At 37.6% G+C, this 19,514-nt stretch overlaps 1 non-coding gene across 1 annotated transcript; it reads right to left on the bottom strand.

Annotated features, from left to right (window-relative positions):
- Positions 1-3,392: 3,392 nt before the first annotated feature.
- On the bottom strand, positions 3,393-3,465 carry TRNAR-CCG (transfer RNA arginine (anticodon CCG)). Its single transcript has one exon. It is a non-coding gene; the product is annotated as a tRNA-Arg (tRNA).
- Positions 3,466-19,514: the final 16,049 nt, after the last annotated feature.

The raw sequence follows: 19,514 nt of genomic DNA, 5'->3' as shown, positions 1-19,514 counted from the left end.
CTTTACTGACTTAAAGGACCAAACACCAAAGACCTCTCAAACTCATAAGATCAAATTCCATTCTCTACTCTCAGCCCTACAATGTCCCATTCTAAAGCTATCCAACCCTTCCACTCTGTGTTTATTGGAATGTCTGCTCTACAGGTAGCAAAATGGCTTTATCTTAAACCTTTTCCTTTCCCAGTCCTTCCATCTTCTTGTATTTATAGTCCCTGGAATACCCCCTTGTTCTCCATTGCCATTTCTGGACCCTCCTACTACCTGTATCACTAAGTAAGCTCTCCTTTGAGGTTCATTCAATCCACATTTACCATCTAGTTAAGATTCTGGTTACCATTACCTACCAAGTCCTTTCCTCAATGAATTCAGTGCCTGACACATAGCCTTTCTCTCCTCCCCAACTCCTGCTCTCATATAGGGGATTTTAATATATACTGTTAACTTCCTCAAAAACCCTACCCTCCAAATTCCTCAACTTACTCATTTGGCATGATCTATTCCTCCATCCCACCTCAGTTTTACATAGAGATGGTCATATCTTAAATCAAGTGTTCTACCTCCTAGGGTTGTTGTGAGGATCAAATGAGATAATATTTGTAAAGTACTTAGCATAGTGTCTGGCACACAGTAGGTGCTTAATAAATGCATGTTTCCTGCCTGCCTACTACTTCCATGTCCATGTACTCTGAAATTCTGTTTTCTGATGACAGTTTCCTCTACCTTATGTAGCAGCAAGCACCCCAGGGTCCCCAGGGTGTCTGCCAACACATGTTCTTAGATCTGCTTTTCTAAAGGAAAGCAACTCAAAATGGGTTAACGAGCTTACTTTAATCAATCAAACATATATCATTTACCTAGTTCAGGGGAAAAAGGTCAGCACCCTGAACTTCAGAATATACAGAGGTTACAAGCATAAGTTACAAGAACATTTCAGCAGATAGGCTTCCAAACTGTCCAACCATTACATACATCCATACATAATCACAGTTACCAGAGAGGGAAGCATCAAAATCTGGGTTTTCAAAGCCAGGGGGGCTCTCAACAATGGCTGCCCAGAGTCTCATCTGGTCAAATCACACAACACTTCTCAAAGTGAGCCCCAAAGCAAAGACTCTCATCAGGGCTTATATAGCCTTCTCCTGGCTCAGAGAATGTAACAACCTTCTTGACCCCCTGCCCAATCACAAAGTATCTCCTGAGAAACAAGCCCCCCCACCACAGGCTCCAGGTGCACTTAACTAGGGGCAGGGAAGATCTTTAAATTTACATTCCTATAACACCTTGCAACTTCAAACCCAGTTCTTCATTCTCATTGAGACCTCCAATCTCCTGGTTCATTCCCATGTCAAAACCTCTTAAACTGGTTTCACTTTCTTCTCTTCCTCATTTTCACCACTTTGTGAAATAGTACAAATTCTACCCTTTCCTTTTCTTGCCCTCATTCTATCACCAATCTTGACCTTCCAAGCCTCAGCCTTGTAATACTCTCACCATCCTATTTCATTTACATATTGCTGAATAAAACTGGATAAAATCATGAAACTGTGCTTACTGGGTCCACTACAAATCTATGTCACATAAGCTATAGTAGGCACTTAATAAATCCTAGTTGACTGACAAGCTGACTATTCCCAGTGCTTACTTAGCCCAGTACCAGACATATAATAGATAATTAATAAAAGCTTGCTGACTGTAGCCTATATTGTTCTTGTCTGTACGACTAAAGCAATTTTTTAATCAACTCCAAGCACTAAGAATGTCTTAACCCTAACTAGGTGCTTAAGAAATGCTTGTTGGAGTCATTGCCAATTGATAAATGGTCAAAGGATATGCACAGGCATTTCAGAGGATGAAATTAAAGCTAGTTGTAGTCATATTTTAAAAAATGCTCTAAATCACTATTGATTAGAGAAATGCAAATAAAACTACTCTAAGGTATCACCCACACCTATAAGATTAGCTAATATTATAGAAAAGGAAAATGATAAATGTTGGAGAAGTTGTGGGAAAACTGGAACACTAATGCATTGTTGGTGGAGTTGTGAACTTATCCAACTATTCTGGAAAACAATTTGGAAATTTACCCAAAGGTTTATAAAACTGTGCATACCCTTTGATCCAGGGATACTACTTATAGGTCTTACTCCCAAAGAGATCATAATAAAGGGAAAAGGACCCACATGTACAAAATTATTTATAGAAGCTCTTTTTGTGGTGACCAAGAACTAGAAATTGAGGGGATGCCCATCAATTGGGGAATGGCTGAACAACTGGTATATGAATGTAATGGAATGTTATTGTGCTATAAGAAATGATGAGCAGGCTGATTTCAGAAAAGCCTGGAAAGACTTACATGAACTGATGCTGAGTGAAGTGAGCAGAGCCAGGAGAACACTGCACATAGTTAATAGCTACATTATGTGATGACCAACTTAGACTTAGCTGAAAAGAGCAGCACAATGATCCAAGACAATTCCAAAAGAGGCATGATGGAAAAAACTATCTACATCATTCTTGCGGTTTTCTCCTTTTATTTTGATTCTTCTTGCACAACATGAGTAATGTGGAAATATGATTAATATGATTGTACATATATAACCTATATCAGATTGCTTGCTGTCTTGGTGAAAGGAAAGGGGAAGGGAGGGAGGGAAGGAAAAAATTTGGAACTCAAAATCTTATAAAAGTGAATGTTAAAAACTATCTTTACATATAATTGAGGGGGAAATACTATTATGTGTGTGTGTGTGTGGGGGGGAATAAGAGAAATGCTAGTTGATTGGTTCATTTGATTGTCCAAACCAGTAAATCTTCAAAGCTGTGAATTCTTTGCTGTTGATCCCAATTGGAGGGCAGAAACCATTTTTTATCGACCAAAGAGAAATCTTTACTAGCTGCACTTCTGTTTTTATAATGGCACAATTCTCCTAAAAACAGTTCAACATTGCAGGAAGGAAAGCCTCTGAACACTCTAATCCCTTCCTGTGGAACCTCCCCTGGAGGAGAAATTGTAAAAGCCAGTTAACAGAAAGTTGGAAGGGTGTGTCTAATTAAACAGCAAAGATTGAAAGTTCACTGGAGAAAATGGGATTACTTTAAAACAATCCCTTCCGGATCCCATCTTTAAAAAACAAAACAAAACTGCAAAATATCTGAGGCCAAGATTCAGAAAACTGAGTCAGAAGTTGGATTTTGCTCTCTATAAAGCTAAATGTAGGAAGAAAAATACAAACGCAAACTGCATAATTAAAGGCTTTATATATTTGGATTTTCGCTGTCTCTGAGGCTTTTACTAAGATATTAAATGACATTTTAAGAACTCCTAAAATAAATGATATTTTAATACACTACATGACATTTTATTAGAATCCAGGCAACAAAACATTATGGTACGACCCAGATGGGACTCGAACCCACAATCCCCAGCTCCGGAGGCTGATGCCTTATCCATTAGGCCACTGGGTCACCACATTGCTTTCGATCTTGCAGACAACCCTTACGTGACGCCGTCAGTTCTGTCCACGCCTCTTGACGTTCGGTTTCCGTTGGCTCTCCGGCTCTACGATCTCAGGACCACCCGCCCCCGCAGAAGCAGTCGCAGTGGGCGGGGCGGCTTCTGCGCCCTCAACGGCCCAGAACTACAAAGACCATGATCCTCTTGTGCTGTTAGCCCCTTCCGGGCTCCGGGATAGGTCCCCACCAACTGCTCCTCCCCACCTTTTTCCCTTAGTTAGGAGGAGTCTTCTTAGTTGTAGCCAAGTCTTTCTTTTAAAGGGCAAAGGCAATGAAAAAAAAATTAAAAAGAAAATAAAGAGGGTAAAAAAAAATCAGTATAACTGATCAATACATCCAAAAAGTCTGAAAATAATGTGCGATGCACACTTGTGAACTTTCGAACCTCTGCAAAGAGGTGACAGTGTCTTCTCACATCTCTTCTCTCCACCTTTTTTTTTGTGTGTGTAATTTTGCCACATTTCACTTTGGTGTTTTTCTTTTTCTTTTTTTCGTTGTCCTTTCTGTTCACAGTATGGTGGTCATTGTGTACATTATTTTCTTGGCTCTGTTTACGTTGTCGATTTCCCTTGTTAATCTACAGTCTTAGGGATGTCACTTCCTTACTCTAGCACTTTCTGGGTTTTCCATGGAGTCAATTGCAGCCTCTATAGATACCCCAGGACAGGCCCAGCTCCCTGAGGGCCAGACTGAAACTGAACCACCTTCTCCATATACTCCCCTGGAATTATTTTTATTGATTTGATTCACTCAATTTTTTATCTTGGCACACTTATTAATACACTATATTTAGCTAGCCTTAGAACATGTTTCAAACCCATCCACCATAAAACCAATGAGCCCAGTACATTGTAAACATTTCATCAATGCTTATCTGTTTATCATCTTGGGCATCTTGCCATTTGCTTTACAACCTCTTCTTCCTCCACCCTCCCACACCCTTCCTACCTCTTTCTTTGGAGAAAGTAATCAATAATATTACTATCACTACTAAAAGGGTGTGACAATTGCCTTATGGCTTCTTGCCTTGTGATACTCCAGACCCAAACTCTTCCCTGCCTTCATGTATATTGTTTCTCCCTAGCGGAGAGAGATAGTATCTATCTACACAGGATCTAAGTGCCTCGAAGGCAGACACTGTCACACTTTTGTGTTTTTATTCTCAGTCTCTGGCTCATTGTTGATGCTTAAAAAATGGTTTTCATTCAATCATTTTTTTCACATTGGTGCCTTCTGTTTTTGTATCATATTAATTTTCTTTTTCCTCCTCTAATAGTATTTTTTCCAATTACATATAAAGATAGTTTTCAACATTTATTTTTGTAAAATTTTGAATTCCACATTTTTCTCCCTCTCTTCCTCCCCCCCTCCTCCCTATTCAAGACAGCAAGCAATCTGTTATAGGTTATATGTGTACAATCATGTTAAACATATTTCCATATTAATCATGTTGACATCATATTAATTGCCAAGTACATCTTTGCCTGCTTTTCCTTCCCCAGCAAGCCTCCCCTTACTCCCCATGATTTAAAAAAGAAAAAAAAAGGGGGCAATAAAACCAACCAACCCATTCAAAGTCTGATGGGAGGCTAAATATTCCACACTAAGACCCCCACCTCTTCATTTTCTTAGCTCTTCTTGATGCTATGATATCATATCATTCAGTTTTGTTTTGTTTACACTGTTGTAGTTCTCGGGTATATTATTTTCCTAGTTCTGCCTATTTCTCTGTGCATCAGTTCAGATATGCGTTCCCATATTTCTTTGAATCCTTCATATTTGTCATTTCTTACGTTGCAGTAAGAAATCCCATTACACTCATGTTTTCTCATTGGATTTTACTAGGTCTTCATACACAGCCTCTCAATTTTATGCCTATTGAAATGGAGACTACCTGCCAAGACACACACACACACACACACACACACACACACACACACACGAACTATGTAGATACAATTATGAAACACTTTTTACATTAAAAACATCCAAATAATTGGAGATGTATTAATTGTTCATGAATAGACAAAGTCAGTATAATGAAAATAACCATATTGCCTAAATTAATTTACCTATTCAGTATCATGCCAATCAAAGAATTACTTTATTATAGAACTGTAAAAAAAAATAACAAAATTCTTCTGGAGAAACAAAGGGTCAAGAATCTTAAGACATTTAATGGGAATAAAGTGGGAAGGGAATCTAACAATGCCAGATCTCAAACTATACTACAAACTGTATCAAAAACGATTTAGAACTTGATTAGGTACACAATATGCCAAAACAAATGAGCACCGAAACCTAGTGTTTGATAAACTCCAAAATCCCACCTACTAGGGCAAGAACTCAGTCTTCTATAAAAACTGTTGGGAAAACTGAAAAGTAGTTTGGCAGAAGTTAAATGTAATTCAACATCATATACCATATACTAAGATAAGCTCCAAATGGGTACATGACTTAGGCAGTAAGGGTGACTTTATAAATAAATTGGAAGAGCAAGGAAGAAATTACTTACCAGATCTATGGATAGGGGAAGACTGTTCACCTATCCATAAGGTGGATATAAGTAAGGTAAAATGGATAATTTTGATTAGATAAAAGTAAAAAGATTTTTGCAAAGTAAAACCAAAGCAGCTAAAATTAAAAAGAGGTAAATGGGGGTAGGGGGAAGAAATAATTGGAACAAATTTTTCTGAAAAAAAAAAGTCTTATTTTGAAGATATAGGAAACGGATTCAAATGTATAAGAATAAGAGTTATTTACCAACTGATAAAATGGTCAAAGGATATGAGGGGCAGCTAGGGATGTCACTTCCTTACTCTAGCACTTTCTGGGTTTGTCATGGAGTCAATTACAGTGTTCAAGTACAGTGAATAGAATACTGGTCCTGGAATTAAGAAGAATCATCTTTAGAAGTTCAAATCTGACTTTAGACATTTATTGCTGGTCAAGTCACTTAACCATTTGCCTTAGTTTCCTCATCTGTAAAATGATTTGGAGGGGAAAAAATGGCAAATCCTCTTTGCCAAGAAAACCCCAAATGGGATCACAAAGAGTTGAACATGACTGAACAACAACAAAGGATACCAACAGGCAGTTTTCAGAAGAAGAAATCTAAACTATGAATAGCCATATTTTAAAAAATTCTCCAAATCACTAGTAATTGCTGTTGTTCACTCATGTCTGACTCTTTGTGATCCTGTGATCCAATTGTGATTCCACACCTACTCCATGGAGTTTTCTTGGCAAAGATACTGCCATTTCCTTCTCCAGTGGATCAAGGTAAACACAGGTTAAGTGACTTGTCCAGGGCCATACAGATAGTAAGAGTTTGAGGCTGAATTTGAACTCAGGTCTTCCTGATGTCAAGCTTAGAACTCTATCCACTGAGCCACCTAGGTGCCCCCCACTAAAAATTAGAGAAATGCAAATTAAAGCAGCAGCTCTGAAGTTCTACCATATATACCTACATTACATTGACAAAAGTAACAAAAAAGGGAAATGACAAATGCTGTAGGGGCTATGGGAAAACAGGTACATCTTTGTACCATCAGTGGAGCTGTGAATTAGTCTAGCCATTCTGGACAGCAGTTTGGAACTTGCCCCTAGAAATGTGTATACCCTTTGTCCCTACTATGCTACCAGGTCTATGCCCCAAAGAGATCAAAGAAAGAAAGGATACAAATGTACAAAAATATTTATACAAAAAAATATCTTTTTGTGCTGGCAAAGAATTGGAAACTGAGGGTGATGCCCATCAATTGGAGAATGACTGAATAAGTTATGGCATATGAATATGGTGGAATACTGTTATACTATAAGAAATGATGAAGGGAATGGTTTCAGAGAAACCTGGGAAGACTTGCATGGACTGATGCAAAATAAAGTGAACAGAACCAAGAAAACAGTTTATAGAGAAACAGCAATATGGTAGAGAAAATCAACTTTGAGAATTCAATCCCTCAGATTTTATCTGATTCTCATCTATGCTGCCTAGTTCATTCAAATTCATTCATCAAAGTAGTTGGGAGAATTTGAAAGTTTGGGGAAATAGAGAAAGTAATATTGCTGGCTGGGTGAAGCTGAAAAGGTGAAGCAAGGCTACAAGTATTAGGCAGGGAGTAGGGAGAGAGACAATCTAAAACCTTGAACAAGGGATTCTCAAGGGATACAGAAAACCAACCACCCAGTGCCCTGAGGAGGAGTCAACAAAAGAGTTCTGACTGAAACTGCTGAAACCTACCAGAGCTCTGAGCATAGACACAAGTGGACAGCCAATAGAAGGAACCTGGGAAAACAGCCAAACAAAGTCGGACCACCCCATCCAAGAATATAGGTCAGCAAGGGCTGACCCTGGCACTAAGTACTAATTTAAGAAGTAACTTTTGAAAAATGAAAAACTAGACTGGTGATAGAGATATATAATGGAAACCATGATACTTGTGCAGAAACCCAGAAAATGAGAATAATTCCATATCATCTACATGTGAAAGTCTTAAAGCAAATCACAAATTTGCCACAAGCTTTTCTGGAATTCCTGGATGAAATGAAGTAAGAGTTAAAATGCAACCATATAAATTAAATGACAGCTGTAAAGGAAAGAAGGGGAAAGGAAATAAGAACTCCAGAGGAAAGAATTGGAATGACAATAAAGAGCTTAGTACAAGAGGCTTATAGTATAAGTGTACTTTTATCTACAGAACTTATCTCAAGTACAATATGCTTTGAAAATTTGAAATACTTGAACTAAATAAAAAAATTGTGAAAATATCAGAAAAAATAAAATATCTCTTATCAACTACAACTAGTTTTCTAAACAAATCAAGGAGAGAGAATGTAAGAATCACAGGGCTACCTAAAAATCCCAAGCATTAGGTGGGTCTTGAAGGTCAGTTCCTGAACTACCAATAGATCTAGAATCCTGGGTATGATTATGCTCAATAGACATCCAGGTAACAATGGTTACATCAGAATACAGGAAAATGACAATTCAACAAAAATCACCAAATATTGGCTGTGGTTTGCCTAAGTTCACACAATTGGTAAATGGCAGCACTTAGGATTTGAATCCTGGTCCTCCTGAAGAGGTTACTCATAAAGAGGGTTCAGGTTGCTCTGGAGACCCCAAAATTCCAACATGCTGGATCTTGCCAAATGAACTTGACTCAAGTCTTATCTCAGCCAGAGAAAAGGAATGTTTATTAAAAGTTTGCTTGCATTAGACACAAAGTAAGTCTGTGCTAGGTCATTCTATGGCGATCTCACTATTCTATGGTGCTCTCACAAACATGAAGAGAGGATGGGGTCTTATATATAGAAGGTATATAAGGTATTATATATATATATGAAGGAGGAATCTAGGGGTAATCTAGGGGAGGAGTTTGGGGAGGATTTTCAGGAGGAGTTAATGAGGTCAGTGAGTGATTAAGGGTGGGAAGTTGCTGGAGGCCACCTGGAGATCACAAACAATAGTGGGCTAGGGCAGTTCAAGGGTGGATCAATAGGGTGGGAAGTCTAGTAAGTTTAGAAACTGAGGGTGGGAAGTCTAGTAACAGACTTGCCTCATCAAATGAGATGATTTAATCAGAGTTCAAGGGCTTGTACCTCAAGGACTCAAGGAGAGCTAGAGGGGGCTCTCAGAGCCCATACCTCATCATTCCCCCCTCAAACAAATGGGACCCAAATTCCTTTGTGGTAAAGGGCAAATGTCTCAGCTTCTGAAAGTGCTTCCTGCTGGCAAGGGGCATAGAGCTGTCCCTGCCTCTCTGGGTCCCATTCAAGGGGTCAGACTCTGGAACGTGGATGATGCCAGGTGCAGTGGGCTGGAGAACTTGGATTCAGTCAGAGATTTGCATAGCCTTAGTGGTCATCCAGAGGTTGATGGCTTGAACCCTGGAGGAGACAAACCTGGCAAAGAGGTTAAGCAAACAAGACCAAACTGGCACCAAAAAACAAAAAAGAATAGAGGAAAGACAATCTCCCTTGTAGGAATTAAAGATGACTGTGGTGAGGCCAAAACGCTGTCAGATATCCCTTTCCTTTATAAATTGCTCCATGGACATTTAGCACATGGAAAGCAATAGCAGGCACAGAATCTACTAGTTTTCAAAAACAGGCAACAACTCCCAAAACCTGTTCTCTCCTTCCATCATCATAGAGAGTAAAAGGTTTCTTCAGATTGGGTAAAGCTGGAGTGGTGGTCAATTTAGTTTTCAAATTCTAAAAAAGCTTTCACCTGGTGGTCTGGGCCTTGAGTAGCAATTAATGGTTGCAGTCCCTCCCAGGCCTTGGGTTTAATTGGATATAAACCACTCTGGGGGAACACTTTAGGATCTAGGAGTCAAACAAATGCCGGTGTGGCAGAAGTAGCTCACCCAGAAGTTTCCTAATCCCAACTACTGACTCAAGTATCTCCCACACTTCTGAGGGAACATGGGGAGATCTGGGAGACTTAACTAGAGAAAATTGGCTTCCCAATTTCACCAACAGGTCGCTTCCCAGCAAGGGGGTAGGGCAAGAGGAGATAATAAGGAAGGAGTGTTCAAACAACAGATCCTCAAATAGGCAGGGGAGGGAGTATGTGTCTCAGCATCCTTTAGTTTTCCCTTCTATGCCCATGACCCAACGGGTGGAGGGCTGAGTAGGGCCAGAGTAATTAATTAAAACAGAAAATGTAGCTCCGGTATCAATCAGAAAGCAGGTAACCTTACCTTCAGCCTTGATGCTTGCCCAGGGCTCAGCAAGGGAAATGGAGAAGGTGGGACCACTGCCAAGCCCCAGGCTTCCCTAAGTCCTTTTATTTTTCTTTTATTAATTTGTTTGTTTACTTTCAGTTTACAAGATTCAGTTCCCCAGCTCTTTGAGTTTCAAATTTCTTTCCCCCCCCCCCACCCCTTTGGCAGCATTCAATCAGGTATAGGATCTGCAGGTTGTAGAGAAGGATTGTAATGGATGGAATGAATAATGGGAAAGAGGAAACCAAACCAAACAAGAAAGAGAGAAGGTAATTTGCTTCAATCTGCATTCAAACTCTGTTCTTTCTGGTTCTTTCTCTTAATGTAGACATCTCTCTCCATCATGAGTCTTTTGGAATTTATTTATAGCCCTGCATTTCTGAGAAGAGTCCGGTCTATTAAAGTTGGTCATCACATATACGTTGTATCTGTAATGGTGTATGAATTTTTCCTGGTTCTGCTCTTCTCATTCAGCATCAGATCATAGAAGCCTCTCCAGGTAGATATGAAGTCCATCTGCTCTTCATTTCTTATGGCACAATAGTATTCCATTGCATTCAAATACCATAACTTATTTAGCCATTTCCCAATTGATGGGCATCCCCTTAATTTCCAATTCTTTGCCACCACAAAAAGAGCTACTATAAATATTTTTGTACATATGGGTCTTCCTCCTGCTTCTGTGATCTCTTTGGGACACTACCCTAGAAGTGGTATTTCTGGGTCAAAGGATATGAAATTACAGCCCTTTGAGCATAGTTCCAGATTGCTCTTCAGAATGGTCGGATCAGTTCACAACTCCACCAGCAATGTATTAGTGTTCCAATTTTTCCACATCCTTTCCAGCATTTATCATTTTCCTGTTTTGTCATCTTAGCCAATATGACTGGTGAGATGTAGTACCTCGGAGTTGTTTTGATTTGCATTTCTCTAATCAATAGTGATTTAGAGCATTTTTTCATATGCTTATAGATATCTTTAATTTCTTCCTCTGAGAACTGCTTGTTCATATCCTTTGACCATTTATCAATTGGGGAATGACTTGTATTCTTATAGATTTGGCTCAATTCTCTGTATATTTTAGAAATGAGGCCTTTATCAGCGACATTGGTTGTAAAAATTCTTTCCCAATTTCCCACTTCCCTCTTAATCTTGGTTACATTGGCTTTGTTTGTACAGAAGCTTTTCTGTTTCATGTAATCAAAGTTATCCATTTTGCATTTTATAATGTTCTCTAAGTCTTGTTTAGTCATGAAATCTTCCCCTTTCCATAAATCTGAAAGGTAAACTATTCCTTGCTTTCCCAGATTGCTTACAGTATCGTCCTTTATACCTAGATCATGCACCCATTTAGACTTAATATTGGTATATGGTGTTAGGAAATGGTCTATGCCCAGTTTCTGCCATACTATATTCCAGTTTTCCCAGCAGATTTTGTCAAATAATGAGTTCTTATCCCCCAAACTGTTGGTTTTTCTCACAAAATTATATGACTATGAATGGGAAAGGTTAAAACTTCTCAGCTTGCTGGCATTTGCCAAATAAGGACATGAAAAATACCTTGGTTCTCTGCCTGTCTCCCAACCAATGGGGGATAGCGGTGGCCTTCTTTGTTATTTGCCCTTGGGGAAGATTTTCCTGCCAAGACTTGAGCCCCCGTCTCAGCCAATGGGAGAAGGGACAGCGGTGGGGAGGGAGCTTGACTGAGTGAGGGTATAAATTCTTGTTCCATCTTCTGTAACATACCTTCTCTCTTTGATCCACCATGGAGAGGACCCCCTCTTCCCAAGGGGGAAGAGAATAAAAATTTCCTGTTTTTATCCTGAGAAACCTTTGTATTCTTGATTAAATTTTGAATGGGGTTTCACACCCCATACAACTACATATTATTATATTATCTAATTATTGTTATCTGAAATTAGACAAAAAGTTACATTTCCCAATGTTCTAGTATACTTTGAGGAGTTTGTAAGTGTTCCTTTTTTTTTTTGCCTGCATCTTAAGGCCCCAATCTCTGTGTTCCCCCTATTTTTAGGGGACCAGTAATTAGTGCCTCAGTTTCATTTAACTACTTAACACCAAGTAGCTTTGTACAAAGGAATATTTACTTCACATATATAGTAAGAACAAATGTACAAACATTTTCCCTCAATACCCCAGAGGCATAGTCCTAGGTTTTAGGATAGAAAGATTAGGGTCAGTTTAGCTCAGCATTGGTCCCACCAAATTAATGTCCAAAGGCAGATTTTGCTGGGCTGGAATCCCATAAATAACTCCAGACAAGATCTTAATGCTATGCTGGTTGCAACATTCAGTTTAGATTCTTGGATTCTCAGATTCCTGTGGCTCTTGCTCCTGGTTCTTGAAAATCTCCCAAAGTGAGAGTCTCTACTCCCTGAATCTATAATGGAAAAGAAAGAATGAAAAGGCCAAGGAAGCTCTGTTTATTGGGGGAAGGGAGAAAGAATATGTCTTCCTTAGGGAGGGAGGAGGTGCTTCATCTATAAAATAAAAGTGTTTCCCAGCTCCAAAATGATGATTTTATGACACTATGAATCTCCCACATAAGAATTTTCCTAAACTCTATAGTTATCATTTCTCTCCCCATAAATCTTTATAGTGTTTTGCATTGACATTTGTATGTATGTTATTCCAACCTATTGAAGGGGTAAGGTAAGCCCCTCTGTGAGGAATAAGATTATATAAACCAAAGACCCAACTCAATATGATCTTTCTATTATGCTGAGCTTTTTGGGAACAGGGATCCTGAGAATGTGAGGGCTGTTCCTCTCCTTGGACCCTGGCCATGTCCTTGAGAAGAGATATGATAACTGCCCAACTCCTGGAACTAGCCATTCCAAGGAAACTTCGCTTTTAGGGGGGAGGGACCTTGTAGGGATTGTACTCTGTCCTAGGCCTCACACAAGATATGATGCTTGCTAAAAACACCTGGCAGTATGCCCTCTTTGTTCTCAGCACTACTTAAACTCTAAGATTCAGACCCAAATTGGAATCTCACCCATGGAGGAGATGTCTTGCTTGGGACCTCCCGTGTGGGACCCTTATGGCTGTACCAGGATTTCCCAGCTTGTGTGGTCAGGTGTTGGTGCTTCTCTGCAACAGTGATGCTTGTAAATGTGTATACACACACACACATCTTCTTATATTACAATTCTACATTTCCAATATTAACTCAAAAAATTGGGTGCTTCCTATTCTAATTTTTTCCTAAACAAAATACAGTGATTCATAATTCTTTTCACTATGAATACGTGGGAGAATAGGAAAATAATTACATTCATATATTCAGGGGGAAAAACAACACAATTAAAGAAAGCACAAATTGGGTTAGTGTTAGATGCAAGCATGTATTAGCAATATTTATTATCTAGTGGCAGATTTGTGGCACAGTGAATTCAGTGCTTTTCCTGGAGTCTGAGACCTGAGTTCTGGTTGATGGCATGGGAATAGTAGTATGAATATGTGTGAGTGACTTAACCTTGGATTCATCATCTGCAATATGGAGATAATAATAACATCTATCTCCCAAGGGAGATTGTATTTATAAAGGGTTTAGCACCTTGCCTTGCACATAGTAAATACTATATAAATGTTAGCTATTATTATTATTATCTCAGCCCTTCATATTGTATTTAACTGTTGTAATTTTTTTAAGTAAAGTTCCATTTGTTTAAAGTTTCAGGACTGTCTTTTTTTTCATTTCTGTGATGTTCTTATTTGACTATTACAGATCCATTGCCTTTAACTTTCTCAATCTCTTCTGCCCCACTCTCAATCTTTACAAATTATTCATTATAAAATTAGAGGTGCTATTTTAGTAAGACTTTCTGAGACTCTCACTGTTATTTGTCTTGCTGCACTTTACTGATAGAGAACATAAGCAGGTACTGTTGTATTTCTATTCTTGTGCAGTTTCTCCTCCAGAGCATGATGCTCACCAAACTCTTTTCCATGGATGAGATTTTTAAGAAGAGTCAGAAAAACCTGTCAATGTTATCCTACAGTATAGACATTCAAAAGCTCCTTTTTTGTGTGGTGGAAAAGAACTGGAAATAGAGTAGATGCCCATCAACTGGGGGGTGGCAGAGTAAAATTATCCACAACAACTAGGAAGGGTGAATTATCAAAAATTGTATTCTCCGGAGAAAGAACTGATGCACTGTGAGTGCAGATTAAAGCATGTCTCTATTTCATTTAACATTTTTTTTTTTCTGTTACCATGGCTAATGCAGGAATGTGTTTTCTTTGACTTAATATGTGCAATGAATATCATATTTCTTACCTTGTCATTGGGTGGGGAAACATTGGAGAAAGGTGGAAAATATGGAGCTGGAAGTATTTAAAGACAAGTTTGTTCTTTTATCTTTTTGACTGCCTGGCAGTGAAGCAGTCATTACTCAATAAAGCTAGAATATTTAGGGACCAGTTATTTTATGAATGTTATTAATCAGAATGAGCTCTATTTTTCCTGTGGCCACAGTGGTTAATATAACTTCAAATTAATATCTATTTTTCAATATCTGAAGCATCTAGGGTTTTGAGGCACTGTGTATTTTGGGAGCAGAAAAAGTACATCATGGAGAAAATACTACCATTAAGGATCCCAACAAGATGCCAAAAGTATGAATGATGTTAAATCTTGTTATGTAAATCTAAATATTTTTGTCACTCCAAAAAATTAGTTTATTATGGATTTCCTAGATTGGGATTCCTCATTCTGGTTTTATATCACCTCTCTCCCAGGGGCATTTCTTTTTGTGACAAAGAGTATGGTCTCTACCTTTTTTTTTTTTTTAAATAAAGATAACATTGTAATACATGATTGAAGGGAGAAAACAAAGAAAGCAAGATAGAAAGTCCTACCATGGTAAATTGCTTAGATTTAGTGTTAGTGTTTACTCCCAAACACTGAGGATGCCAAGATCGATGATTTATGTAATTCAGAGTTCCCTAGGAGCTCTAAACATTAATTGACTGATAGCTTTATGTGTAAAAACTGTAGTATTTGAAATGAATCATTCAGCTCCTCAATGAGGTCATTTCTTTCACTAATATATCATGTTATTGCAAAATACTGTAGGAATAGCAAAAGGTAGCAGAGAAATGTTCAATGGGTATAAGTATATAATATATATATAAGCTTCAGTAGATGACCAGTGATGACTTTCATGAAACAGGTGGTTCCAAAAACAGTAATAAGGATGTAAGTGGAAAATTAAGTGGGCCAATCACATATCAAGACTGAGCAATGATAAATGGAAACACAATATGAATGTTATACTGTTGTACCAAAAATACTAAAAGAATTGTTAACAGAAGGGACCCTCGGGTACTGTGTACAATCCTTTATATGTAGTACCTTTCTGAATGAATATAGGGAAAAACACAGAAAACCAAAAGGAATGGATCAGTTGCCATCTAGTGTGGAGATGGAGCCCAACCTGGAGATTGGTGGACTTAGAATTCAATCCAATCCAATTTTGGTATTGGTATTCTGTGCATTTGTTACTTACCTGTTGAGGGTCAATGTGAGCCAGTACAGTCATGGTTGGAGTGTTGATCAGGAGGATTCCCCTGGATCCCGTTCCACATGTGGGCTAATTATGGCTCAGGGTGTTGGCTCACCATCTTTCCATGGCTAGCAAGGAAACAAGGTATGATTACTGAGAAGAGACCCCCCCCTCCCCCCAAAAAAAAGACTGAACAGCCACCAGTAATTAAGTACAAGCTGGTTAATCATTTTCTTCCAGGAGAAACCATATGCAACTGCCTCTGTTATAAAAATCCTTGCCCCAGGACAAATAGTCAGACTACCCTGATATTTCCCTAATATTTCCCACCTGGCTCATTTGTTGTCATTTTATTTGCCACACCCTTGTGTTTGGGCCCACCCCCTTGGTGTGGGCATCACATACCCTTTCTAAATCTCACTTTCTTTATCAGTAAAAAATGCAAGCATAGTGCTTATAGTAAGTACTTCATAGGGGTTTTGAGAGAATTAAATGAAATCATTCACATAAAATGCTTTTTAAATTTTATTACATTGTTTAAAATATAAGTCATGATGTTGAGAATGATATGTTTTCTGGATCTCTGGATCATGGACCATTACTCACAGAAATATAGCACAACCAGGGGGAATATAGGTATTGAAACAATGGTTTCTTGTTATAGTTAGAATTTGGATTATTACAAAAAATGCCCCTCTGGCTTCTGTTAAATTATAGATTCAGCTCATTGTCCTTCTGGGATGCACTTCCAGTATGTGTACAGGTGAACTGCTTATTGTGCTGCACATCCCTGTCCTTGTTATGTTGTCTGCAGTTTTCATCGTTCTTTTGATTTTTCCTGTGTGGCTTGTATGTCTGATCTCTTTTGAGTGATCATAGATCTCACTGAGAAGGCTTACATTATTATGCAGCTTGATATGATCAACATAGTATCATAAATTAATAGGAGCCTCACCATATATAGGGATATCATTTTCCACTTTGTGTGGGCAATATACGTCTTCCTCGATAATGGTGATTATTCATGGTAAGTATTTTTTTCTCCCTGTTTCATATTGTGATTGATACTGATGTTGACAGGATTGTTAGTCTGTCTGGTAAGATTAAAAAAATCTTGGATAATACTAACATATCTCAAGGAGATATATCATTGGAAAAAAGATCTCATAAGGTTGTATTTTGCTCTATTTTATCTAATGCCTTTTCTTAGTCCACAAATGCTTTTTTTGTAATTTACAGTGAATAGAGGCAGTGGCATCTTGCATTTATGTGTTTTTAAGTTTTGTAACTCAGGGTATTGATTTGTACTTCAAAATCATCTGTGAAAGCTTCCATTTCCCATTTTTATATTTTTCATTAATTATATTCTCATTGTAAGCATAGATTATTTCCCAAAGAATTTGATGAAGAGATATTCATATAGAGAACAATAATTGGTTTTCTCTTCCTATTTGTTAATAATGTAATCCACAATTCACTCTCTCATTTCCTTCCCCCACCATTCCTTCCTTCTTTGCTTTTTTCCCCTTGATGTATCTTGAGAGTCAGTGTGTCAATGCATTCATAATTGTGTAACATAGAATTCTCTTTGTACAATTAATTTTATCCATTCTTTCTGACTTAATATCAGTTTCCAATTTTCCTTCTTCATATAAATCGAGTCCTGAGACATTAACATCCAAATGTCTTTGTTCTACTGTCACTGATATTAAAAATAGATTGTTATAGAACTGGTGATGTCTAGGTTATGTTATACTAGTTTGGTGTTCTACTTTAATGTTTAATAATAAATGTTTTTTTTTGTTTGTCTGTTATTATTATTATTTGGTTTTTGGAGGGGGGAAGGCAGGGCAGTTGGGGTTAAGTGACTTACCCAAGGTCACATGGCTAGTAAGTGTTAAGTATCTGAGGTCAGGTTTGAACTCAGGTCTTCCTGATTCCAGGGTGGGTGCTGTATTCACTGGGCCACCTAGCCACCCCCAAGTAGCCTTCCAATAATGTATTTTTGTTGGGTCTTAGGCCAACCTTTTATTAATCTTGTTTTCTCTTTTTTTTTGCCTTTTGCTGTTTTGTATTCATTATCTTTTGTCAACCTCCAAAATGTTTATTAAATAAACTTGAACCAGTGTTGTTATTGGCTGCTGTGGTTTTATATTTGGTAAAAGATCAAATGTTTATTCATTGCAGTGCTTTTTGGGATCTTAAGGCATCCTCCTTGTGGTTGAAATGATGATCAGAGTTAGTATCTTTGCTTTGATCATCTTTCTATTTTTCAATGTTAATGCCTTGTTAAAAAGATTTTGTTAGAGATGTTCTAACTGCACACAGTGTCTTTTCTCATCTTTACCGTTTCATTAACTTGGTTGTTGGTCTTGACTGTTAATATAGTTAATTTATAATCTGACTGAACAAAGGTGACAGCTTTTGAAATTTCTCGAGGAATTATTTACCACTTAAATTTTTTCTGTTAAGATAAAATCAGGTTCCTTTTTTTTTTCTGTGATTTCTTCTCATCAAACCCAGTAGCTTCTGACTCTCTTTAAAAGGATTCATGATATATAGAAATGACATTTCTGAGTAGTCTACAAGCTTTGGGATCTTTCATTTTTTATTTCTGAACCATATTTTTCACCATTTTTTATTTTATCTTAGTTCTCCTGCAACTAAGTTACTGTTGGCCAATGGATATACAAGTATTGAGACCAGATAATTCATTAAGTGGTACACTACTTGTTGGTGACAAGCCTCTTGAAGCTAAATAGGCTGGTCTTTTAAAGAACAGACATGCAATTTGTCACTGAGTTATTAAAAAAAAACTTTCAATTTCTTAGAATGTGCCAAAAGCTTCTTTTTTGTTGTTTTAACCTTTGAGAGAATGTAGCACTCCTTTTATGCCATGTTGAAGTATTTAAGTAGGTCGTTTATGGAGCCCTGAAATAAATAAAAAATACCACACCATTCGGTTCACATACACATTTATTTACCTCAACATCTTAGATTTCCTTTAACTATTATGAAGAACTAATATCGACATTTTGCTCTCTTTACTTGGCATTTTTTTCAGTATGTTAAGTTCATAGAAGGTAGATTCTACAAATTTATAAACCTGTTACTTAATGCTCATTTGTTATGATTCATATTGAAATCTGTTAAGATCTCAGAAGTGTTTTCATATATTTAAAAACATTGGCATATATATCAAAATGCTTTTATTTTGTATATTTGTAAAATATAGATTAATTAGTCTTTAATGTGTTTTTCTTTTGCTAATACTTCAGGCATAAAAAGATCTTTGAATTTCCATATAAATAGGTTTTCAGATTATTACATGTTAACATATTTTGATATCCCTCTCCATGGCCTTGTTTTTTTTTTTAAACCTTATATTTGTGTGCTGAGAAGCTGACAGTTTAAGGGTTCATTGCTAAGTGATAGAAAGCAGATTCCCAAAGAAGGTTATTTTAAATCTTAAAGGTTTACAGTGAAGAAAATACCTTTGTAAATAGTGTCAATAAGTCCTAGATCTTATTAGCAAGCTATGCTCACTTAGGTTGTTAAGCAGTATACTGATAACTTCATCATTTCTCATCCATTACTTAAAGCTACCTTGGAATAGCCTCCCTAACCCACAAAACCTTTATGCACACATAAATAACCCATTGTAACATGAGTACGTGTTTAACCTTATCTTGTGAGTGCTCTGCTGGTTTTTTGTTCATTTGTTATTAACTTGATT

Source organism: Petaurus breviceps, unplaced genomic scaffold (assembly GCF_028583685.1).
Source record: "Petaurus breviceps papuanus isolate PSGF00001 unplaced genomic scaffold, PetGlider_PUasm1.0 90617, whole genome shotgun sequence".
In the NCBI taxonomy this organism is placed as follows: domain Eukaryota; kingdom Metazoa; phylum Chordata; class Mammalia; order Diprotodontia; family Petauridae; genus Petaurus; species Petaurus breviceps.
Note: the sequence above shows the minus strand (reverse complement) of the source record. Positions and strands in the feature narration are given on the sequence as shown.